The 27,037-nt window shown below is 32.1% G+C and overlaps 1 pseudogene; it reads right to left on the bottom strand.

Moving 5' to 3' along the window:
* On the bottom strand, nt 1-27,037 carry LOC133202870 (FMRFamide-activated amiloride-sensitive sodium channel-like; annotated as a pseudogene).

Raw genomic sequence — 27,037 nt, 5'->3', positions numbered from 1 at the left:
TTATCGTACCCTGACAAAATCCACAATAAAGAGGACAATTTTTTCGAGCCCATAGGTAGTATGCACCATGTGCATCACATATCTCCGAGTTATAGAGAGAACAGCTGGCACTCGGATTATCATGGCAGTCTGCGGAAAGAAAGATTTCATAAAAAAGGTATCAATGGCAATATACAACTCTATGTGACTTTCAACTTAAATAGGATTAAGAATGCTATGTCACGTTAGCAAGCCAGTGCAAATCGTTTATATTTAATACATTTCATACATTATTTTATTATTATTAGCAAGCCAGTGCAAATTATTTATATTTTATACATTTCACAGTAATTATAAGTCTTACAACAAATGAAATCTGGAATTTGTAATGGTGTTAAGTAGCTTATCAGTATATAATGTTATTTTTTTATTGGTGTGCCATTACATGTACACATGAAATGATATAAAAAATTCTGTTCATCTGATCCAATATTCCGAATCTGAATATAAACTAATGTAAATTGAAGAGAATATAAAATCTTTCACGATTATGAAAAATCACTGAAAATGATTGACTAGAAGGCAAGGTATACAACTTACATGCACATGTGAAAATGGATTCTTTTCTTACCTGTAATTGTTGTAGTGGCAGAAAAAGTAGAGATGAGACCTGTAGGAGGTCCAATAAAATATGAAAAAGCAAATTAAAAATGATTTAGTATTAAAAACCTAGAAAGATTAAAAATTTGAGAATGGATTTAACAGCCGCAGCTGTGAATCATAAAACATATACTTATTTTTATTTTCTACTTATGAATATCTTTCTACATTTTTCTATGGATCTTTAATAAATTATGCATCTCAGCCCTACATTCAAACAACGAAAGCAAAGAGCCGCTTATCGAATGCTTGGGCATCACTGACGTCATGAATGTCAGTAAAGGTCATACAATAGAAATTTTTCTCTTTAAATACTTTGCATTTCCCTTTATATGTATGTTTTTTCATATTTCGCATTTATATATCAAAATTTTTATTTTTTTATTTATCACGATTCGTTTTATATATAAAAGATTGCTTTTATATATATCTTTTCCTTTTATATATATTGGTTGGAACTAATGGGCTTCCGTAATTCATATTCAAATTTTAAATTAAAACTAAAAAAAAGAGTTAATACTAGTAAAAGTATTTAATTTTATTTAGATTTATAGTAATAAAAGTTCACATGAAACTGTCTATGAAATACTTATAGCAACATATCCTTATCACCTGCATACGGGGTTTATATCTCTCAGTTGATTCGATACGCCAGAGCATGCTCTACGTACGAACAATTTCTAAAACGAGCTAAGTTATTGACAAACAAGTTGATGAAACAAGAATATCAACAATCTCGTTTAAAGTCATCATTTCGTAGGTTCTACGGTCGATACAATGACCTTGTCAGCAAATATAATCTATCATTAAGTCAAATGCTGACTGACTTTTTTCATACTAGTTGTTAGGCCATAATTTAGTTAATTTACACACTGAATTGTCGACGGATTTTTCTGTTATTTCCCGATCATGACAAGGAGCACACGACGGGTGTGACCGGTCGGCAGGGGATACTCACTCCTCCATGGCACCTGATCTCATCTCTCATGTCTTAGAGGTCCGTGTTTGCTCTGCTCCTATTTTGTAATGTTTAATTGACTTTTGAGCTTTAATACTGTTCGTTATCTCAAAATATTTCATTGTATTATTTGGTTGATTTAGACTATAATATTTTATTTTCAAAGAATGAGGTTTTTGAGAGAGGGTGAGGTGTTGCCGAGGAATAGAACAAGAGAACTGAGCGCATGTTTGCAAATAAATCTCTTTTATGCACAAGCAATAATGCCAAATACTTATGCATTATTATTCATTGATTTAATTTCTTTTTTGTCCTTGTAATTTCTATTTTCTGCAGTGACTGTCATAGTAATATCTTAACACTTCCAGAAACCACTTTAATATCCATCTTTTCCATACTCAGATAATCCACAAGAACACTTTGGTTAGGTTGCATTTTGCCACCATTATTACTGATAATTGTAATTGATTATGCAATAGTCAGTTTTAAGTCAATGAAATTATGAGATTGATACAATTATATGCCTATTAGACTATATGAAAATAGAGCCAAAGTTAGCCAAATGATGAAATTGATTGATAACTAAACATTAATTACATTATTATTTGACGTAACTGATTACATACTATATAAACACATAATATTTGTGGTCTGAAATCAGAGAATTACACACAAAAATAAGCAAGAGTAACCGGAAGATGACGCAGGGTAGAGTTATCTGAAATAAGATAGGAGTCCTAGAAGAAATTGAAAAGCTATCTGAATGGCTGAGACCACATTTTTCACGCACACCATATCCATTGAAAACGTTGAACAAAATGTTCTCGTTTCCAAGAATCCTATGCATCTACCTTTCCTCATATCGGAGACAACTCAAGCGCGATAACTCTTACACAAAAAGCAGTTCATTCTAAGGTCCATACAATCTTTTAAGTAAATTAAAAACACATTCCTGTTTAATTGACAAATTCCAACTCATCATTATCCATTTATGAATTTCTCATTTGACCTTGTAATTTCTATTTATCTGACATTATAGTAATAACATTATCAGAAACCCCCTTAACCTTCCATCTTCCGTACTAAAATAAAGGAGATAAACACATTGGCATATTGCACTTTGCCATTACAATGACTTTAATTATCATTTAAACAGAAATAAAATCTTTTAGAAACAACCTACTTTCGGGTAATTGAAGAGTTGATGACTTTCTTGTGGACGACATGAATGTCTGTACATCTGTGTTTTATGTGCAGTAATTGAAAAAAGGAAAAAATCAAGGTACCGAAAAACGTATGCACAGACTTAGAAACCGTACATAAATACATGGAACTATGCACACAGTAGAACTTTTATAAAGGACAAACTAAGAATATTATTTGAGATTAATCAGATAATCCATTGACTACAGAATTTCTTTTCTTTTCAAATGTATTCAGTAGATGCACAGATAAATTGAGGTTAAGGAAAGAAAAACTTCTGAAAATAGATGGAAAAATATATGTAAGGGGGTCAAGAGACTTAAAATTAAAACAAATTTTCATTTCTAACCTGTCGGTCTCGTAAAAGAAGGAATTTCTGCAATAGAAAGGAAACTGAAGATTAAAGACACTTCATTGCCTGAAAAATGGTTATCAATGTCGAAGGTCTTGTAATTTCGCACAAAACAGAAACACAACACGAAAAGGCGATTGTTATTTCTTTCTTTCTTCAGATTGTTCAGTAAGACTATTTTCTTGCGTTTGCTATGAAATATTTCATAGTACATTTTCTATGTGCTATTAAATGCTTATATTCTTATACAAAAAATATTTCTAAATTCTGCCAGAGTTTTGTAAACTGATTAGCTAGTAGCTAATGACCTGCATCTCAATAAAAGAAAGTAGGAAGTAAGAAGAGATATTTATTTTTAAAAGCATTATTTTCGATAGATAACTGAATCCTTGTCTGTTTCTGAGTTTTATTTTAATCAATACCTCCATAAAGAGGGTTTTACAATCACAATTACTTTATGTTTTCTTTCAATAAATATAGAAACTTACCCTGGCGATAAGAGGCTGTCGTAGACGTTGTAGTTGAAAACGTCTCCGTTTTGCTGGTTTTTCCTTCATATGCTGAAAGAAAAATTGTTTTTGACAGGCATTATATTTCTAGAATTGTCAAATTCAGTATATCTAAAATGACATGGAGTAATTCATAAAGTTCACTAAATGTTTTTTGTTTAAATCCATTTAAAATTTATTGAAAGATAGATACCGGTACCAGTGTACTGATTCGAATAAATGCCAAAAGATAAGTATCAAAATTACAAATTATATTAATATATAAATAAGCTATATTAAGAGATATTCATAAGACATGGATGGCCCGCTAATAAGTAATTTGTTTCACATTTTCCATGTTCCCAACAACCAAATTGAATTTGAATAGCTACACGTATAGTGGATTCTTAAACTTCATAAAAATCTTTACAAAGATACTTAGCGGGAACTAGTAAAATTCTACGAAGCCTTTTTCTTTACTCCTCACGAAACAATCAACATCAGTGAAGACGAAACTTCGAAAGAACAGTACAACATATTCAGGAAGTAGTGACAATCCTTTGCAGATAATAAAGAAATCCAAAGAACTTTAAGAAAATTTGAAATCATAAACCTTTGCTTAAATTGATAGCATCAAAATGTTTGACTTTTAAACACTATAAATAACAATTAAAGAAAGATCAGGCTTTTCGAAATCGTATTCAACTGCTTCTTCAATATATATTGAACCCGCAAATGTCCATATCTTGGCATTGGCCATCTACAAACTGACTTTGTTAAAAACCATTCCAAGTACTCTGAGGCTGATCTTAAGAATATGCTTGAGTTCTTCATCAACTACCATCTTTGTAGTCTTTGGAGACCAGATCTTCCAAAAATATGCTGGAATCCCCATGGAATCTAACTGTGCCTCTTTAGACGGAAACCTATTTGTATATTCGTATGAAGCAAAATTTATTCAAAAACTTCTACATAAAAGAAGAAGTCTCTTGCTGTGGCCTTCAATTCGACATTTAAAAAATTCGACGATGTTTTATCAATTAACAATATTCATTTAAGATATATGAAGATAACGACCAAAATCTGTTGAAATAATAGAGATTTGGAACAGAAAAAAACATGGATCGACCTCTAAAAATATCAGAGGTGGGACCATGTGTCATGTAGGAGTCAGCTTCCCCTGTCGAACGGTCACATCCACAGTGTGCTCCTTGTCATGATCGGGCAAATGAAAAAATCCGTACATAATTCAGTGAAAATAGTGGTCTTACAATTTGTAGGAAAAACGTCAGTCAACATTCTAATTGATACACAAACATCTTGGGATACTTCTGTCGTCCAACTTAGGATGATCTGATCATATTGATATCATTATAAAGAAAGCATACAAAAAACGGGGGCTTCTTAAAAAACTAAAATTTACTGTGTCAAGAGATATTCTATCCCAGATGTATATATCTTTTATTAGACCACAACTTGAATATGCTGTTGAAGTTTGGTCTGGATGCACAAAAACAGACATTGAGAATCTTGAAAAAGTACAATTATTTGCTGCAAGAATAGTTACTGGGCTTACAGTTATTGCTTCAAGAAATTCATTATATTTGGAAACAGGTTGGGAACCATTGGAATACAGAAGAAACAGAGCAAAACTAATAACAATGTATAAAATGCACAATAATTTAGTACCGAATTATTTACAAAATTTAGTACCTGATACAAGAGGCAATATTTCAGGATACACTACCAGGAATTCCTTAAATTATTCTTTGCCAAAATATAGATTAGAACTATATGATAAATCATTTATTCCTGATACTGTTAGAAAGTGGAATTCCCTTAGTCTTAAAACAAGGGAGGCAACTTCTATCAAAATTTTTCAAAACTATCTGCACAGCAGTATTGTAAAACCTCAGAAATATTTTTCATATGGAAAAAGGTTTTTGAACATAATTCATACAAGATTAAGACATAATTGTATTTTAAATTCTGACTTATATCGCTGTAACCTAATAACCAGTCCTAATTGTTCTTGTGGACTACTAGAAGATGCATATCATTTGTTTTTTGATTGTAAATATTATGTAAAATCAAGGAATTCCTTAATGAATAAGCAATTGTCATTTAATTATTTATATGCTATGGGGCGATGATTTTCTTGCTATTGAACAAAATGCTGAACTTTTCAAAACTATTCAAACTTTCTTAAATGAATATGGTTGTTTTTCAAAATAAGCTTACTTTTTTTTCCTTCTTCTTACCAATTCAAATTATACTTGTACACTTAAAGAACTTTTTTTTCTATTACTACGATGTATATGTAGTAGACCATATGTATATATGTTTTTTTATTTTGGCAATTTTACAAAATGTTGTATCAGGAGAAGACTATCTAAGTTTCTGAACTTGTGTCCGATCCTTTTGACTTTGTCAATAAAATATGTTCAATTCAATTCTAATTGATAGATTGTATTTGCTGAAAAGGTCATTGTATCAACCATAGAATTTTCGAAATGTTGACTTCAAACAAAACTGTTGATATTCTTGTTACATTAAGTTATTTATCAATAGCTTGTCTCGTTTTAGAAATAAATTTTTCGTACGTAGAGCATTAGTACCCATGGGATTTCCGACAGATTGTTGATCTCGGAAAAACTACATAGATATTGTTAATTTAATATCTACTTCAAAAACCACATGGATATTGTCAATCAGATACTCAAGCATCTTTTTAATATCAACTTCAAATTACTTGTGTTTACAATCAGAATGTTTTCAACAAAGTAACTTTGCAAATGAAAAATGACAAGGTAATTAAATTTAGGAGTTTTATTTTCATTGCAAAAGCAGCTTCTGTGATGTCAAAAAGCCTGGACTTGAATCCTGGGGGAATGGTTGCATAAAGTGATGAAATTAAAATCGTACTTTTTGATGTTATTGATTTTGGTCAAATTCATATGTTGATTCGATATATGCCATTGAACTTGAATTAAAAAAAAAAAAGAACCACAGAGTCTGAAATATCTGTTTAACATTGAGATGTCTTAATTGAGAAAGGCATTGATTGCAAACTAACAAATAAACTTTATTATAAACGTGGTGACTTCAACATTTCTATCTTCAACTTACTTTCTTTAAGGAGAGATATATCATTATTACCTGGATATTGTATATGTGTCTCCCATTTGATTCGATATTTAAGAACAGGTTCTGCGTACGAACAATTTCTTAACCTATGCAGGAGTACAGACAAATGTTGATACCAGAGTACAAACGATCTCATGTAAAGTCAACAATTTGCAAATTCTATGGTCAATACAATAGCCTTGTTTACAAATAAAAACTATCATTACATCGAATGTTGACTGACATTTTTTATTAAAATTGTTTGGCCATTTTTATCATCGAATTGTCTATGAATTGATTCTCTGTCTACAAGATAGTGACAAAGAACTCACGGCGGGTGTGACCGGTGTCGACACCGGTCGACAGGGATTGTTACTGCTTCTTATTGCCTGACGCCACGTGCGTCAGGCAGTATAAGCATTAATTTTTCAGGGATCCGAAACTAAGCGATCATTCTTAATGAACTAGATTTTGTGCAAGCTGATTTACATCGGAATTTGTTACCTGCATTTAAACAAATACAGCTTGCAGAAAAAAGAATCATATAACTGATGCAAAATAATGATGTGTTTAATTCCTTCAGTTTTTGTTGCATGCACATGTTTACTCTTTGCGATTCTTTGAACGGACATGTCCGTGTAACATTTTTTCTGCGTTTCTAAACTACTGGATCAGTCCTTTTGCCTTCTACGAAAGGGGTGACACAATCATTTTGCGCCAAATGTCACATGTAATTATCTTCTCGCCTTTTTCTTGTGTTGTTCTATTGAATGGGTGTGATAACTTCTATGGAAATAAATAAAGTTTATTCTTTTAACTTGATTCTAAAGCTCCAGATTTTTTATTAACAGTAAATTTTATCTCATTTTTTTAAGAGAACACATTGTATATGGACAGGCAACACTAAAGCAATGGATTTGCTGATTATTCTTACTATTTATCCCATAATCGGACTAGTCTAATCATAAACAAACTCCCTCCACCTAGTAAATTGGACATCCCTTCTTGATTCATTCTGTTTTCCACCTAGCCTTTCTTTCAATATTATGTTACGAATTCGGCATTCTCCACTATGGCTATGTACAAGTAAACAAATGACAAGTTATTTCTTGTGGAATGAGTCATTAAAATAATGAGTGGATGAATGATTGGATGAAGAATATATACTTATGTTTCATTTTCATTTAGTAATTGTTATTATTAATTAAAGCCAGGATCTTAATAAGAAAATGTCGTATAGTGTACATCTCATTCCGAATTTCCTCCACGTGACTAGGGAAATTCAACACACTATGTAAATACACCATTAATGGTTCAATAACTACATTATTATAAAGCTGAATATGCTTACCTATAGTAATTTGGATGAATAATAAGTCCAGTGACTGATAATTTGGGTACAGTAAAACCTTACAATTACACATCAGTTTCCATATTTTAAAAGCCGTAAAAGCTGTAAAGTATGTTCGGAACACCTTGGATGAGTACAGTAAACTAACTGCACCCGAAGTCTTCCAGTGATTTGAAGTTATGGCGCCAAATCGTCATACATGGGACGTCATAGAGGGTCTAACTGGTATAAATACGAGCTCCGCGGGCTCTGACAGACAGACGTCTGCAGTCTCACCTACAGTAAGGTTCTGCCACTGTAACAATCACAGAGCATGGTCCAGATGAATTTAGATGGGTAATTATTATTAATCTAATCTAACACTGAATATTTGTTAGCAACTTTTGATTGCTTTATTTGTTTATGCATTTTAAAGTTTCTTCCAGACACAAGTAGTGATCTGAACTCACCGTTGTTGGTTACTATTTACTCAGGCACAAGAAGTGACCTGAAATTGATATTATAACTCCTGACATTATTATTAACAAATGCATGGTGCATTGTATTGAATTTTACTGAGAAATTAGCATAACTTTTTGTCCCTATACAAATAGTTGTTTCTATAACCTCTGGTATTTCATATTTGTACTCTGTAGTGAAGAAATCACTGATTCAATCTTTTAACTAAGACATAAAGGCATTAGGTCTGTTCATGTTTACAAAAGGGTTTGTTTAAGGGTGGTTTAAGAATTAACATTTGGTGGAAAGGGTGGTTGGTTTGTTTTTATTTCAGGTGCAGACTGCAGAGCCAAAGAAGAGTTTTGTGTATATTTATTTGAATAAAATCTAATAAAATAATAAAAACAATTTATATCCTGTTATCTTTCGTTCAACATTCAGATTAAGGAGCCCCACAATGTTACGCCGCTAAGCACAGACAGCTGTAAGTCGTAACAATTACATTTATTAATAATGTACGTTACAAAGTTAGGTTTTTAAAAAAGCTTAGAAAGTCAGCGAGTAGCATATTATTTCATGCTTTAATTGGGATGAACAAGGGTTTCCTTTTATACAGTGACAAGAGTGTAGGTCAGTACCCGTAGAGGAATGGGCTTCACTCCCGAAAGGTTCTAAGTAAAGAATCGGCAAAATGAAGAAGACATAATATGATCTGTACTGGTTTTTATTTCAAAAAAAGCACGTTATTATAATTTTGAGAAAGGTCCTGAAATCGATTGAAAAGAAAATCTAAACAATTTCAAAACTATATAAAGATGTATTTTAAACTCATTTATAATACATGTACATGTATGCGGTAAGACAATCATCGCGTGAGTTTTTTGTCCAGTGGGGGGGGGGGGGGGGTAATAGTATCTTGTTTTGCGCTAGCTATAAAGTGTACAGGTCATTTACTGTGATTTCTAGAGCAGCATTGAAGCATTTTTGTCTCAAATACTTCAAGACAACTTTCCCAGTTAAAACTGTTCATAATTTACTTCGTCGTCGAGAACGACGGAAAACAGACCAGTCTATAAATAGAGGCCGTCTCATCAATCTATCACTGACCAGGGAGTGTGCATGAAGAAGCGCGCCCTCTAGTAAGAGAGTGCATGTAATATGAATTTCTTTAAAACGAATCATCTAACTATTTTTCCCAGAATTATCAATGGCGGATCCAGGAATTTCATAACGGGAGTGCGCAGTAGAAGGCAGGGGGTCAATTCTTACAAATAAGAAGTGTTTTTTTTTAATTTTAGGATAATGAACATATAAGTTCTACATAAAAAAAATTTAAACGGGGGGTTTGGGGAGGGGGCGCACGCCCGGCGCGCCGGTGCTGGATCCGCCTTTGATTATAATCTACGCTAGCGCACTTGCAGTTTCATCCCAACGTAACTAGTCAGCCCGTGGGCTAACTAATAAATGCCCAAATAGTGGCATGTCTTAGATATTCGTTAATCTGTAGTATTTGGTGATGACATTTGAGAAAGTCAATTGTACATCTTGTAAAATGAAGTATCGCAACTATGTCGCCGCTCCTTGATGACGGAAACGTTTAGCACCTCTCTTGCATATACGTTCCATAGATATTGATTGATTAGTCAGGCAAGCTTTTTGAAAAGCTATTACTTGTTAAATTGTTAAAGTTGTTCAATGACCCACAGATTTAACCTATGATAGAAGTGATAAGGAAACTGTACTCGTACTTAAATTATTCCGTCAAAACCATGAAATAAGATCCAATCAAAAATAAATGAAACAACAGTGTGATAAAAAATAATAAGACCCAAAACTGCAAAGACTGAATTTTCATCAAAGATAAAGACAAGAATGGCTATTGAAATCATTGCTGATTAAAAATAAAATAGTAAATAAAATATATGAAGAAAGTTATATACCCCCTGTGTATTCATAAATTAGATAAAAAGCATCTATTCTAAAATTGTACCTGGTTGGTGTTGACAAAAACTGCAAACATTGGGACACTCGTGCTTTGTGTCATTCAAGCAGGACGACGGATAATTTGACGCACAATGCGGGGGATCTCTACAAAACAAGACTAATGCAAGTTCATAATCTCTTTGATTTTACACAAATATGTGTAATTTATTTTGTAGATTTGATATAAAATTTATGAATATTCAAAATGTATCTAAATTGTCATAAATAGACAGTCCAAAAACATATAGTTATCAAAACTTTGTTTAATAAATTTGATTATTTAGTAGTTTTTTTATTTTCTTAGATAAAGAAATTACAGTTAATCTTGTGTACTAAAAGAAACACCCACACTTTTTCCGTGTAAATTTAAAATTTTGTTTCTCGATGCGTTTTAAATAAAGATGATTATGTAAAGTATCAGATGCATAAATGCATTTAAAGTAAATGATAGTAAAGAGGAAAAAAGTAATAAAACTTAGGAACTTGGCAAAATAAAAGATAAAATATTGAGCCTTATATGAAACAATTTCTATTGATTATATATGGATGTGTAAAAGCAAACAAGAAATCTATATGTATGAGTGAAATATGGGAATTGTGTAAGAATCACGACAATTTAGACATATGTGTATCAGGCCCATGATACATGTGTTAGAAAAGGCTTAGGAGATTCAAATTATATACGTCATACAAGAATTCTTTTCATTTATAGGGACAGTTCGAACCAGTTATTTAGGTTATATCTATTGATTAAAAATGTTTGATAAATAGAAGAATCTCTCCTACAAAACAAGATCGGTAATATTTTGGTCTGAAGCAAATCCTTGATATCCAATACATAGCTACAAAATATCATATTTCAACCCTATTATTCCATTTTTGCGCCCTTTATGAGTATTTTTTTTTTATTAATAACAATGGATTATAATTTCTTTATTAGAATTAGCTGACTCAGGTTTTTTTTCATTTCAAACCAATATGAGCAGTGCTTACTTCTGCGTAACTCAGGATACCTATAACTTACATCGCTGGAGGATGAATACATACCTATCAGCACATTCTGCGTAACCAGAACGCTTTCCATTCTTTATTACAGGATTTTCTGTAGGGACAATCACCACAGGGAAAAAGCAATCTGCTGTCATAACGCCTAAATAACATGTACCTAGCAGTTGTTATTCAATTGATATTTTTTTACTTTTTTACACTGAAAATTTGTCGTTTAAATGTATAAATTAATTTTACCTATTATCACTAGCCAGAGAACAAATTTTCCATGCATCTTGTCACAGTTGTATCAGGATGCCTTCGAATTTTCTTAAGTTTCGTTTCGACACTTTTGCTTCCTCTTATTGAAAAACATGCACTACAACATATCTTATCAATTCTCAGTTAGGTCAAATAGTGCGCAAGCAATGAATAATGACGCATTTTGTTTTTATGACTTATCTTTAAGTTTAGAAAACAAAGATTTTTGTCTTTTGCGTGACAGAGAAATTTCAACTTCAAGATTCAACGCATAATATCAACAATAAACTCAGTCCGTTTTAAGTACTTTTTATCATAGATTAACTAAAGAATCATTCAAACAAGACTCTTTCTTTATTTCTCTGGCTATGGATATAGTACATTTACACTTAACGCATTCTCAAAATCAAACAGAAAATCTTTCTTTTTTTCTGTTTTAAGCATTTTGCCCTCAAGTGTTGACAAAATCTTATAATCTAGCTTTCTAAGATATTTAGTGGTAAATTTGTTAAAAAAAAAACAAAACAAAACAAAAAACAATCATTTTTTTTTCAATAAAAAGACGATCTCGGGTCACAAGAAAAAATGAAATGTATATATTTAGAGGAAATACTGATACATTACATATTCAAAGCAAAAAGAAAATTTCATCTTGATGATAGCAAGGTTCCACGGGGTAAATCCCCCCCCCCCCCAAATATTTTTTTTAAGTTCCTTCACTTGCCGCCTTTTGCTCTAGTGTCGCGGCGTAAGGAGTTGATCCTTAGGTCGGTTTTGAATCCACCTGAACAGTCCTTCGGATGAGACCGTACAAACCGAGGTCCCATGTCGCAGTAGGTGATGGCAAAAAAGATCCCTTACTGCTCAAAGGCCGTCAGTGCAGCCTTCCATAGGAAAGTATTGGCGTCTCAGTATGAGTGAAAAATCCTCGAAGGGACTTAAAACAACCACCCAACAAACCAAACAAATAAAAATGTCTTCCACTTGACTAATTGTTAGGCCCTTATTTACACACTGATTGTTTTCCCGATCACAATCTTTCAAAAGCAAGGGTTTACTTTAAGATTTTCCCCACAGGTTAAATTAATAAGAAAAAACCCCGACATTTTTCAAGCATCCGCACAATACCACAATCGAAATTTTTTGCATATAAAATGCCTCAAATAAATGATTCATTTGTGAAAATTTCAAAGTGGTGATATTCTGAGGACCTATTGAAAATTGCTTGTAAGTCATTGATTTTAACGATTTTACCGTAAATACACATTCCATGGATGCTCTGACAACGAAAAAAATAGTATATAGTGGACACATTTTCAAAGTTTTTGTTTATTTTTAAACAAGCATATATATATATATATATATATATATATATATATATATATATATATATATATATATATATATAAAATAGATAGATAAAATTAATATTTAAATCCCTTTATACTACATAACTTTCTCAACGTCCAAAAAATTATTTTCATTAGTTTGTAAAGAGTCTTACAGTGCCTAGTACCGGTAATGATCATATGAGAATTTATAAGTTGATTTAGGGGGGGGGGGGGGAGGAAATACTCTCTGTGGTCACAAAGCACAAAAAACAAAATCGTGACAAGAGTAAAAGTAAAATTTATGGCCATTAAATAAGAATACGTGGCGAAGAATAATATTAGTAAACATATTTTGTATATAAAGTAAATTTGGAACTGGTGAGAAATTTGATCTGGTCTCCATTGCAACCTCTACGTACAGAAACATCAAGTTTTTTAGTTGGGTTGTAGGGGGGGGGGGGGAGAATAAGAAAAACTTTAAATCAAAATAGGGACGAGCAATCATAATCACAAATCATAATAATAATAATAAACAAGATAGTTACAAAACGGACAAAATTAAATTATCAACACATTTTGCAATTTACAATAAAGTAAATGATTAATTTTCCTGACATTGTAAATGTAAAAAGGAAACATGAAAACAACATTTTATTACATTTTCTATAATCTAATGTCTTCACTTCTACAAATCAAAAGACAGGATGACAGTATAAATACAGGTTAATCACAAATTCAGTTAATTTATACCGTTGGGGTTTGAACAAAAATTATTTCATGGGTTTCAGACTATAATACAGCAATTTTTTGTTATAAATCAGTTAAAAATGTAAATAAGAAAAAAAAAGCATGAAATATCTAGCGGAATATAAATACGGTTTGGTACATGATCAAATCTACCAAAAAGCCCCTCTTATAGAATGTGAGCACGTGATCAACCCGATAGATGTTTAAATATGATTCCTCATTTCTTCAATAATGTGAGGTCAAACCATTTTTAATTTGTGGACACAATTTGAAATTTTATAAATAACTTTTCAACATAAAAATCTTATTTTGTCAAACCTATCTAATACACAATGATAAAAGGTAAACAACATATAAGTTGATATAAGCATATATCATTAAACCAAATGACATGAAAATCAGACACAACTAGATGTTAAGACAATGCGTACAAGGTTATAGCAATATATATATATATATATATATATATATATATATATATATATATATATATATATATATATATATATATATATATATATATATATATAGATAGATAGATAGATAGATAGATAGATAGATAGATAGATAGATATACGCAAATCAAATAATATGGAATTACGGCGTGTTCTCAATTCACCTATGAAAAGACATAAAGATTTAATGCATTTTAAAGGCAAAATACAGGGTTTTTTGTGTTATAATCCTTTCTTCTGCTTTTTTGTTTTGCATTTTGATACGCATGTCTTTGTTTTAATACACTTCATAACTTAGCATTATAACACCTCTGTGAAAGGCATGTTAAGGCCGTATTGCTTCGCGTTATTCTTTCTTTGCGCTATAACGTGTTTTCACTTTGTATTATCTGAATTTGAATTTTGATCCTTAAAGATTTTTGTTAATTTAAAACTACGCAAATATTAGTTACAAATCAGTCGCAAATATAAATAGAAGTAAAATATAGATTTACACATTCCTCTAGTACCTAGGAGTTTTAGAAACGAGTTGGTATATGATAATATCTACTACAAAGATCCATTTTCATGTGACCAACTTATTTCTTTAGGTATATATTGATGGAATGTCATAATTGTATTGAAATTGCTCCGAAGGCGTTTGTATCTGCTGTGCTTGTTTGATTTGGTTGAAGTTATACGTAATTTTTTATTGAAAATAATTTTTAAAAAAAGAGGAAGAGCAGCAGTGAAAAAGAGAGAGAGAAAGAGAAGTGCAAATATCAATTTTTCCCCAAATATCGATTCGCTAATATTATACAGTTTCATTTTTTTTCTTAGCAACTGTGAATATGTTGTTTATTACGGTCGTGTCTTTGGTCGGTTTTACGGTAATATTCTGACTCTCGTTTACTTTGCTTTTTCTTTTACGACATTTGTGACGTTGATAATTGAAAAGTTCAACCATCAGTTGCACCAATTCGAGAAAACTCAGAAGAGAAGCACCCAAGAAAAGTCCCATAGCTCCACCCTAATCCGACAAAAATCGAAAACCCTGGAATTAGAACATTAAGTAAAAATATAATAACCATAAATAATAATAGAATCTTGTTTAAGAATTGAGATCAATGAAATATAACCATTTCATTTTTATAGTTAAAAAATACTTTGATTTACTATAGTAAAAATACTCTTATTTGATTTATTACAATTATAATAAAATTATTTTGATTTACTATTTTATTAAAAACTTCAATTCCCAATAACAAAACTTTGATACTTTGATTAACTACAGTAAACTCAAAGTTACTATAAGAAACAATAATTTAATATTGTTCATCGTGTATATTTTCGTTAGCGATCATGACTCACGTTCAATATACAACCTCTTCAACTGATATAAAGAACAACTTACATCATAAGACGGTTCCTCTGAAATTTCCTCGTAGTTCATATCTTCATAATAAATTACCAGTTTTAAGAAGTTGTCTTTAAAACTGTAATGAAAACCCATTCAAATTCATATGTGGCCTTAAATAAACTGTATCTTTCTACCACTAGATGTTGTGATTGAATGTTGTGATTGAATGCCTTATGTCTTAGAAATATTCTCAATGCTTTAAAAATCTTGTTTATCATCATATAATACCGTATAAGTGGAATTTTAGCGAGACGCAAATTTTGCGATTTATCCTTAAAAATCAATATTTAATTTTATCGAGAATTAATTTAAGCGATTTTATGGTGCATAGAGAGATAACGTAACCTCTAATGCTGAATATATTGTTAGCGATATTTAATTTTAGCGATCCCAACACCCTCGCTAAAAATGCCAAAATTGAATCCTAGCTAAAATTTTTGCTTATACGGTATTACCTTGCATACAATTGATTTCAATCAAGTGGTATTTTATTTTCTGGGTGAAAAGTTTCATACTTGTCAATGAACAATTCCTCCAACAATAGGTAACCCCAAGTACTTTAGAAGAAAATGATTTACATCGCTCATCCATCGGAAAATTTTACTCCTGTTTGAAATCGATTGTAGGTAAATGAGAGAGAGAGAGAGAGACTTACAACGCAGAATTTTTCTCCCCCAAATACATGTCGCAGTAAGAGTAATTGGATTGTTCACATTGTGTGTTCAACAATTCCTTTTCCTGTAATTTTTTTCAATAATAAATAAATAATACAATACAATTAATATTAATTATTGAGTATAATTCATACGGCAAATGCATGCAAATACATGCCGTTGGGTATTATAAATATTTTATAATATATTTTTATGTAATAAATTAAAACGTCCGTCTCACGGTACTGTCATCCCTATTTTGCATTATATCCCGAAACACATGACTTGTCCTATAAATTTTCCGATAGAACAAAACCTCGAGTGAAATCACACACATTTTCCTCTCTTTTCATTGATTTCGTTGTATGAAAAGCATCACGAATTCATGTCTTCCACGAAATTTCAAGAATTCAATTCTCACTCTCATGCTTCCCTGACAATTAATAACAACAAATAAAATCACCATGAACCAATATTTTCCTCAAACAATTAAATTTTAACCCCATGAGAACAAATAATTTAGAATTAGTGTATTGACAAGCAGCAAATTCAGAGTCTACGAGGATTTAACGTTACGAAAAAGGCCACCTTTTTCCAATTCGGAATAGGATTCTTCATTATCCGTTGCACAGTTGTTGTCAGTAATGTAAAGATAAAGCATTCTCCCTCTTACGTTTAACAGCGAAGACCGATTTTCATACTTTATTCCCTTAAGAGACACTGAGATTAATTCAATGAATTTAATGAATTGAATACTACTTTGCATATGAAACGAAGAACTAAACAAAACCAATAACAAACCTTGTTTGTAAGGACTTTATGAGGTTTAGGAATCCAGTATATGGTAATTCAAATTCATTTTGATTGTTGGGAATATTAAAAATATTTAAAACTGACATATGATTTTCAAGAACGTCTTCCTCAGAAATGAGTATGATTGGATTTAAATCCAAGTTCCTCTACAATACAATTAAAATAATGAGCCTTACTAAGAGAATGTTGTTACCTGCTTCGTCAGCTGGGACCAGTAAATCTTGATCGTGTTATCTATCTAATTCTTTTTCCCCTTCTGAATCATTGAAAAAAAGAATGATAGATGGTTTTCATATTGCACCTCAGCCGGTTAATGCGAAATTTCAACATCTATCTGATACTTTTAATCCATTCTGATAAAGTGTCAAAATCTTCTTTTTCATGTTTGGCCCATCGTCTGGCTTAATCTTCCACAGAACTTATAATATTTACGAAATTATGACACCAGCTGAAAGATTAGGGTTTCCCAAATTCTGGCCCTTTTAAAATAAGCGATTTAAGGTCCTTGTTATTAACAATATTTACGTAACCAGTAATGACGTGTCCAGCAGGACTACATAGTTGTAGGTTAAAGAAGAACATGAACACGTAGAAAGATTATGTTTCAGATGTTCAATATCTAGGCACTACTGTAAATTCCTTATTTTACGTGAGTACTTAATATCGCGAAATGGCCCAAGGGCGTCAAATCGCGGGAACAATAATTCGCGAATCGGTGATTTATCTAGAGATTTTACATACATTAAAGCACCATAAAAATAAAAGCGAGTAATTTTATTTCGCGAGTGGTGCTCCTCGCGTAATTACGCAATAATTTATTCCTCGCGTATATTTAGGAATCTACAGTATGGAATTTTGTTGTTATTAAGAAGTTTAGAAGCAATAGTCGATGGATATTTGTAAGAAATACAAGATGTGGACGTGTTCGTGATTAAGAATATTACTAATATTTACTGCGTCAATTCCTTTGTTGAACAGGAAGTAAAACAGACTGTGACTGACCACGTGTTGTTGTTTTTTTTTTCTACCAATGCCGCAGTAAACAATCATGCATTCAACGTGTTCGATGCAATTAGTCAATACTCTTGGTGGGATTTGGGGTTTATGTCTTTTATATGCAAAGTAGTATTCATTTTTGATACCAGACAGCCAACCAATGAGTAATATGGTAATCAACGTGTGAAAGTTAAACACACTTGATCAAGCAAACTGACACGCTGTTATTGGAATGATAATAGTTTATGATGTGAGCTTTATCCATTTTAATATTGACACACTCCTGCTTTTGGAATTATTTAAAACCTTTCTTTTCCAGTGGTAGGCAATACTAGAGAACTGAAGAATTATACATCCAAGCACTTTACAGAAAATGAAATGTATTGCATTCTTACCAGAAAGGATTCTTTTGGCCATACTCGACCGGAGATAGTAGACCGATAGAGTGTTTGGCTGCAAATTTAAAAAAAAAAACAACAAACATATGCATTTAAATACTAATATATTTAGGAGATGAGGCGTACACATTTAAGATATATAATGTTAGGTTCTGATAAAAGAAATTTATCTATGGGTGCTTTGTGTCCTAATGCAAACCTTGCTAGCTTAATCAAGGGTTATTTACCTGCAGGGAGTTGCGCATTCACAGCCAATATAGTGTTCATCAATACGGAAATAAATGAATTCTTCACACTGCTTGGCATTACTATATGTACCCTTTTCATTTTTGCTGTTTCTTGTACCATTAGTAGCTACTGTCATATCTATTCAAAAAAAGGTTTAGAAGGACTTTGAGGAGTTAAAAAAACATATTTGTTATTAAGATATCAGATATCATTTATTACCGCTATGAATATTAGGAGAGTTATATACTTCTTTTTGTTCTAGCTTGTTCTTTTTTGTTCTAGCTTGTTCTTATTTGTTCCAGCTTACATCACAAGCCTTAACTATCATTCATCAGGAAGACACTCAAAGCAGAGCTTATACTATATCATTTAAGTTTAGAATTTACAAAATTTTTAAAACTCCAAGATTAATACAAAATGAAAGGTTACTTTACATTGAGTACATATGTATAGCAGGTTTAAAATTTGGCGTTTTGCTTGCTCAAAAATATGACAAGTTTCACAACTTTGGAAACCAGTAAAAATATCTCAAGTACCTTAGATATATAAAGAAAACAAGAAATTATTTAAATCAAAATAAGTCAAAGTTTGATTTTCCGTCGTAGTGGGTTTATAGAGTGGAATCATATACAGGTAAGTTTATCGAATGAATTTTCATCTGAATACCGATTAACGCAAGAGTTCATGAAAAACCAAAAGAAAAGAAGTAAAACTCTCTGATCAAAGTTATCTTTCTTGAATAGTGTTAGTTTATTAGCACAAGGTTGCATATTTTTTAACGGTCAACTACATGTTTCAAACAGCTGAAATAGGCCAACGTCAGTTCCTGCTAAAAATCCCGCTGTAGGTAATTGATCTTAGAAAATCATATTGATCTGACATAACTTAGAGATTTTGCAACTCATCTTGAAACCAAAGATCAAATTTTGCAACATTTACAACCATTTGTATAAATTTAAAAAAACGTCCAAGGAGAAGATTTCTAGAGACGAGAGAGGTTTCAAAGTGACCATAAGCCTCGACTCCGGTTTGAGAGTCGAGATTATAAATCTTAGAAATAAATAATGAAAGGACTTCTTTTTCCTTAAACCTTTTCACGAGAGGAAGCATTATTTCAATGAAAGGAGAATTCGAAGAAAGAAAAAAAAAATCAAAAATCGGAAACAAGGAAAGGGAGACGATGTTATTAGTCCCATACCGGTGAAACCGGAGGGGACTATAGGTTTCCTCTGAGTCTGTCCGTCCGTCTGTCTGTCTGTCTGTCTAGCTGTCCCTCTGTCTGTCTGTCCCACTTGGTTTTCCGCACTTTTTCCCTAAACGCTTGCAGATATTGAGCTGATTTTTGGTATGTGAGTGTATCTTGATAAGTTACAGATCAAATTTGCATTTCGTTCCGCTTCATTAATTTTTAACGGAAATACGGCCTTTTCAATTTTTACGGGTTTTCCGCAATTTTCTTCTAAACGCTTTCATATATTGAGTTGATTTTTGGTATATGAATTTACCTTGATTAGTTATAGATCAAGTTTGCATTTCGTCCCGCTTCATTGATTTTTGACGGAATTATGGCATTTTCAATTCTTAAAGGGGAACCATATTACACTTGCCGGTAGGAGATTAGTATTGCTAATGCAATACTCTCAGAATGCTTGTTCACGTCTGCTTTTGCATAACATGATACAAACTAATCACAGAATTATTATAATAATACTTAATTTTTACAATACATACTAGATGAACAAATAGGGGTAGTGTTAAATTTCTCCATGAATTTGATGTCCATATGTTTGGATGGTCGACATTTACAGATTTCAACAACTTTCTTATTTCTGCAGATTTGTAGACACGCCTACAAAAAAAATTTGGTGTCCTACTTCGTTATAAAATCTTGAGATATGAAAGCATGCTCTCAAAAAAGTTGATTTAAAAAAATATACAAAAATATTACTACAAGTTTGCATATTACCAATTGTGTAAAGCTGAATTGATTATACCAATCGGTGTTAATAAATACCCTCGATCTATGACCGACCTTTTGAAAATTGATCGGTTCAGGTGCAGAGTCAAATCAAAGAAGCACAAAGCATGGCCGTAGGAACCGGGGGAGGGGCAAGGGGGGCCGTTCCCCCCCCCCCCAATAATTTTGCCGATATATACATTACTATAGAAAACATAGATACTATATGCCTGTGCCCCCTCAATAAAACGTGTGATGACCTTTTTTGTTTTTGTTTTTGTTTTTGTTTGTAATTGTAATTCCAATTATTCAAACTAAAATTAATCAATTCTAGCGATCAAAATCATTCCGTTTAATATGTTTATTAAATATATTAGTTTATTTTTATTGGATTCTTTCCAGACTTAATTGACAGTCAAGGGAACTTGGACATCAACTGAGAGTGAGTAAAAATTGGAATATGACGGGAAGAAACCCTAAAACAAGTTTCTTAATTTGTTCGTTGTTATCATGCAGAAGAAAATTGATTTAGTTGTTACGAAATTGCACGCAACTTTTACTATTGCATTGATATTTATGGCACACTTACTAACCTGCATAGTATAGCGGAATCCGTACGTTTCAAAGAAGACATCTCCTGAATCACAGATACCATATGGTGGTGCTGCATGCATCACACGTAGCTGACATAAATAAAGATAGAGGATTTCTAATGCAAACACAGACAGGAACTTAAGCTTTTTTTTCAATAGGAAGATTCCTTTTACTTTTTTGTTTCAAATTCATATCTCTCTTTGTTTATTCTTACCATTCTCATTCCAATAGTTGTTTCGTATCCAGGACTGATCGTGTAACCTTCATCTTGTGGAAATGGGAAGGTTCCAGGTTCATGAATAACGAGTCGAAAACCGGACCCATCAAATAAATTACTTAACTCAAATTTCTCCACTTGTAATATCAATTGCAGGCCTAGAGAAGACATTTATATGGGTATTGATAATATATTACAAAAAACAATAATATCAGTTGAATATCTAAATTACAGGAGCTTAAAAAGCAAGATATAAAAGATGTAAATTTCGTTTTTTTTAACCTGTTCGGGACACAGGATCAATTTGCTATATCCGTAAATTCATTATATCAGAGTTCATTATAACCGTAATGATTTAAAAAACTTGTTAAGGACAAAAAATTTCCTATATCTGTAAACTTGCATTATCCGTGTTCGTATAAATTGATATTTACTGATTATGTATGTGTGTAAGATCTGTTTAAAGTACACTTTAGTCTGTCCTACAGTACTACAACATTGGGCCCTGCATTATGTCTCAAAATACACAAATTTCCTAGCTTTCAAACTAGATTTGATCAGAACATAATTATTCCCCAAACTTTCTGCTTTGCTAGGAACTATTGAGTTAACAGAGTATTTGATTCAACAGTAAATGCAGAGTCAATGGAGATTCATCATTACCAAAATGGTTAGTATATTAAGTTATTGGTATCCAGTTGCAGTCTTGTTAAAACTCGTTTGAAAATGATGAAATTTTGTTTAATGATACCTTCAATTTCTTTGAAAAGTCAAGTTTTATTTGTTCAAAATGTGGTGAAAACGCTAATGTGGGATAAATAGTAATCAGTAAAAGACAAAATACACAAGCATGTCAAACTCACAACTTTTCTTTTGCACCTTTTCTTAATAAGCTACATGTATTCAAAATAATTTTCAAATTAATGCATATATTGTGTCTAACCTTAGCTTTAAACTAGATGTGTCGTTATCGCCACGAATGCCTCCGCAAGCAGGCAAAACTTCAAATGCAACATTTAGCTTTATATTTGTATTCAAACTTAACCCGTATTTTCTGGTAAAATACCTGCATATGCAATTTCAGCCTTTTACATACATCCCTACAAAAGTTAGAGAGCAGAAACTGAAAATTTCTTCTTTTTTTCTAAATTCAAGAGGGATAACTCTGTAAAAAATCATCGGACCCTGACCAAATTCAAATTTGACCTCTATTTTCTAGTAAAACACTTGCATATGCAATTTCAACCTTATACATACATTCCTACAAAAGTTAGAGAGCGGAAACTGAAAATTTCTTTTTTTTCCTAAGTTCAAGAAGGATACATGTAGCTCTGTAAAAAATCATCGGACCCTGGCCAAATTCGAACTTGAACTGTATTTTCTGGTAAAATACCTGCATATGCAATTTCAACCTTATACATACATCTCTACAAAAGTTAGAGAGTGGAAACTGAAAATTTCTTATTTTTCCTAAGTTCAAGAGAGATAACTCTGTCAAAAATCATCGGACCATAACCAAATTCAAACTTGACCTGCCTATTTCTAAGACGTATCCATATGTCAAATTTGAGTTGAATGTGTGCAACCTTTGCAGAGATATTGAACAGAAAGTGAATGATGACTGAATGACAGAATGACGGAACAGGGTAACATTTTATGCCCCGGCCATTTTAAGGCGGGGGCATAAAATTATACAGCATAGATTGATAAACTCTTACCATTCATAGGACCTGTTTTTCTCGTTATGAACAAATCACTTGATAGAGTGTAACAGTTTCCATACTCCGTAGTTTGAAACAGTGTAAAGTCACTGAAGGATTAAACAGACCAAAAAATAATCATTGCAATTTTATTCAATATAAATCATGAAGAGAAAAAGATATCTTAAATGAAAAAAATGAATCTTAAATTGAAAACTACAACCATATACTTCTGATGCATAATTAACTGCCATAATATCTTTGATGATGCGACAATTTAAAATGTTTTTAATGAAAAAGAGTAAATAACAATCAATGATTGATCTCAAAAATCTACAAATAATACAAATTTGTGAACAGGGCATAAGACACGGACCCCCGAAAATTTAAGAGGTGGGATCAGGTGCCTACGAAGATAAAGCATCCCCAACCTGTCGGCCGGTCACACCTGCCGGGAGCCCTATGTATTGATCAGGTAGACGGAATATTCCGTAGTCAAATTTAGTGAAAGAACAAAGGCCCAGCAATTGGTATGAAACACGTCAGCCCAAAAACGACCCAATGATAGATTATATTTGGTAACAAAGTCTTTATAACGACCATAGAATTTACGAAATACTGACTTTAAACGAGGTTGTTGAAATTCCTGTACCAACAACTTATCTGATAGTAGCCTGCCTCTGATTAAAAATTGATCATACTCAGAGCATGCTCTTGAGAATTGAATAAGTTGGGAGACCTAAACAACTTATGCAGGTGATAGCAAAACATTACTACGGTACATGACAATGAAAAAGCTGATGTCATCTCTTTTGTCATACAATTTAGTTGTTAGTTGGTCCTTATCGTCTATAGTCAGTAAAACACCAGAATATGAAACAGATGTGACCAATTCTGTAATGTCTTTTATTTCGAGGTCACTGAGATATATCGAGTCGACTTATGACTTATGAATGAAACTAACTATTGTCAATTGATAACACATAATCTATAGATATCTGAATGTTGAGTGAAGGCTACAATAAGTGTTTTCTTCATCTCATATTGAAGTTTTTTTAAAATAAATTTTGCTTCATAGGAATAAGAAAAATTCCATTAATGAAGGAAATACATTTAGTGCCTATCGGAATACAACAGTCTGTTGGACGACCAAGTCTCCAAAACTACATACATGTTGTCAATGAGGAACTCCAGCGTCGTTTTAATATCAACTTCAGAGTACGTGTCTGTAGAATCAGAGTGCTTTTTAACAAAGTTATTTTTATGTTGACCAATCACAAGATTTGAAAATCTCCGAGTTCCATTTTTATTGAAGAAGCAATTGTCTATGATATCATATATAAAGCCTATTTTTTAATTTGTCGTGAGGAATGGTTGTATCAAGTGTAGAAAGTCGTACGTTTTGATCTTACTGACTTTTGGGGGGAAAATTGGTGATTTTGAATTTTCAAAAGTTATTGGAATTTTTGAGAATCCACTTTTGATTTACACTTCCTCTAGAATATTCTGTAGCACAGTACGTCTGAAGTTTCTCATTTACAGCAGATTATATTTTTGTGAAGACTACATAGAGGCGCTTGGTAGAGCATTTCCTGGACCCGGCAATGTATCTTTGTAAGGATTCTATGAAGTTTAGGAATCCAGTATGGGTTGGGTGGATCGAATTCACTTTAGTTGACTAGATTGTTAAAAATATTACAGACTGATATGTAATTTTAAAGCATTTCATCCTTAGAAAGTGAACTGTGAGAATAAGTTGGATTTCCAGACGTTTACTTAAACCCAAGTTAATGTTAAAAAATAAATGATCAAATCAAAATTTGGTTTTAATTTTGAGGCACCTAAAATTGAGCTCTCAGCAAAATGTTGACAAATTTAGGCAACTAACTGTTAAAAATTCACACACCATAAAAATAGCCAAATACTCTTACAACAAAACTTTATGATAAACATGATGACTCTAACTTTTCTATTGTTAACTTCCCTTATTTATATACCATTATCACCTGTATATGGAGTGTATGTCTCCCAGCTGATTCGTTGCACAAGAGCATGTTCTACCTACGAACAATTTCGAAAAAGATGCAAGCTACTGAAAAGTATATTGATGAAACAAGAATATCAACATCTCCTATAAAGTCACCATTTTGCAAATTCTTTGGTCGATAAAATGACGTCAGCAAAAACGATTTATCATTAAGTCGAATGATGAGTGACTTGTTTTCATACAAATTGTTAGGCCATTATTTTTACACTGAATTGTCGACAGATTTTCCCTTTGCCCGATCATGACAAGGAGCACAAGGCGGGTGTGACCGGTCGATATGGAATGCTTACTCCTCCATGGTATCCTACCTCTGATGTTTTAGAGGTCTTTGCTCTGCTCCAACTTTGTATTGTTTCAATGGACTTTTGAGCTTGATTACTGTTCGTTTTCTTCATATTTCATCTTCAAACTGCACAAGACTTCGGAAGACGCACTCAGTCAAGACTGTGACGTCACATCATTCATATGTTAATTCCTTTTCCATAACACAGTCCAAAAAAGTGCAATTTTTTTTTTTTCAGAGAGGTTATAATCTAAGTCTATCTTTAATGTATTTAAAGTGAGTTTCTTTTTATTTGTACTTTTGTTTGGTTTCGTTATTTGGACAACCAATAAAATTTCCGGAGGATTGTGGTTATCGAGTTTACTGTAGAAAATAAAAACAAGATCGACGTGCACAATGCAACTCTTCTCTTTGCCCAGGCATTGCTTTAAGAGCTTCCTATGGTCAGAAATATTTTTGAATGGATGGGATGATAGATAGAAATAAACTTACACTGCCGAGCATTTCTTTCCATTGAAGGAACAGGTTATTAGCATGTTTTGAATAGAATGTCCTAATTTTTTCCGAGTTTCCCTAAAGAGATTTGAAAACAAATTGTAGAATATGCGTTTGATGCCTTGCTTTACACTAAAATAGTTTAAACAAAGTGAAATATCGTAAAATAATGCAAAAAATAGTTTAAAAGCAATGTGTTAGATATTTTGTATTGACCTAACTTTACAATGCAATAATTTATCGTAAAATAATGTAAAAGAAAACTTTAGAAGCAATGCTTGAGACATTTTTAATTGACCTTTATTTTTCTCCCTAAGTAAATGCTTATTATCTCTTTATTCAAAATTTCATTGAGAATAAGCAAACAAAAATAGAAAATAAGAAAAATCTGCCCAAAACTGAAACATTTGAAATCTTAAAACTGCTATTGCAAAGGTTGAAACGTCATATTTATCTTAATATACATCATATAATTAGTGGGAATGGTATCATAATGAACTATCACTTATAGGGTTATAGAATAATGGTGTCGACAAAATAACTTACTTTGACTGGTTTTGGAAGAGAAATTCAAACCTCTCAATTTTTTCGCTCCATTCATCGTTCTCCAAGGCCCTTTGACCCTCTATATAATCTTCAAATTCATTTACTGATTGGCGATAGTAATTTTCCTGATCACTATTGAAATCATAAGGATAGTCACAGCAAAAACTCCACCAATTATACCAGTAATAATTATCGTAGTCTCCAAACGGATCCGAAAAGTTCGCACTTCCATAATCATATGAAGTGGTCGAAACTGGATTCGAACTTGTTATGTCTTCATTGGGAATATTATCTAGATCTGATAATTTGTTTCCATTGGATACAGAATCTATAACATATTTAAGCTCCGATCCATCTATAAGCGATAACGATGAGTTCTTCACTGGGTTCAT

This window comes from Saccostrea echinata, unplaced genomic scaffold (genome assembly GCF_033153115.1).
Source record: "Saccostrea echinata isolate AGI-Se365-2 ecotype Australia unplaced genomic scaffold, CSIRO_AGI_Sech_v1 ptg000047l, whole genome shotgun sequence".
Taxonomy (NCBI): Eukaryota; Metazoa; Mollusca; class Bivalvia; order Ostreida; family Ostreidae; genus Saccostrea; species Saccostrea echinata.
This window is presented reverse-complemented; position numbering and strand designations above follow the sequence as displayed.